The sequence below is a fragment of the Pteropus alecto genome, unplaced genomic scaffold, assembly GCF_000325575.1.
Source record: "Pteropus alecto unplaced genomic scaffold, ASM32557v1 scaffold42, whole genome shotgun sequence".
Lineage (NCBI taxonomy): Eukaryota > Metazoa > Chordata > Mammalia > Chiroptera > Pteropodidae > Pteropus > Pteropus alecto.
The window spans coordinates 11,554,600-11,554,985 of record NW_006434825.1 but is presented as its reverse complement, the minus strand read 5'-3'; positions in this window follow the sequence as shown (position 1 = coordinate 11,554,985).

Here is a 386-nt window from a genome sequence, read left to right as displayed (position 1 = left end):
CAGCTTGTCCACTCCATGCAGCATCAGCTAGGGCTGGAGGATCCACTCCCAAGATGACTCACTCACATGGCTTTCAGGTTGGTGCTGTTTGTTGCTTCTCTCCATTTGTGCCTCTCCATAGGGTGGCTTGGTCTTCCTCACAGCATGGCAGCTGGGTCCCAAGAGCAAGTACATTAAAAGAGATAGAAAATGACAGATGCTAGTTTTTGGATCCAGAAACTGGTAGTGTCACTTCCATTACATTCTATTGGTTAAGCAACTGCAGAGTTCATATTCAAGAAGAGGGGACATAGACCCCATCTCCTGATGGGATAGTGCTAAACAATTCTGTGACCATGTTTTAAAGCCACTACAGGGGACAATACTCACCACAAAGGAATTGAGAT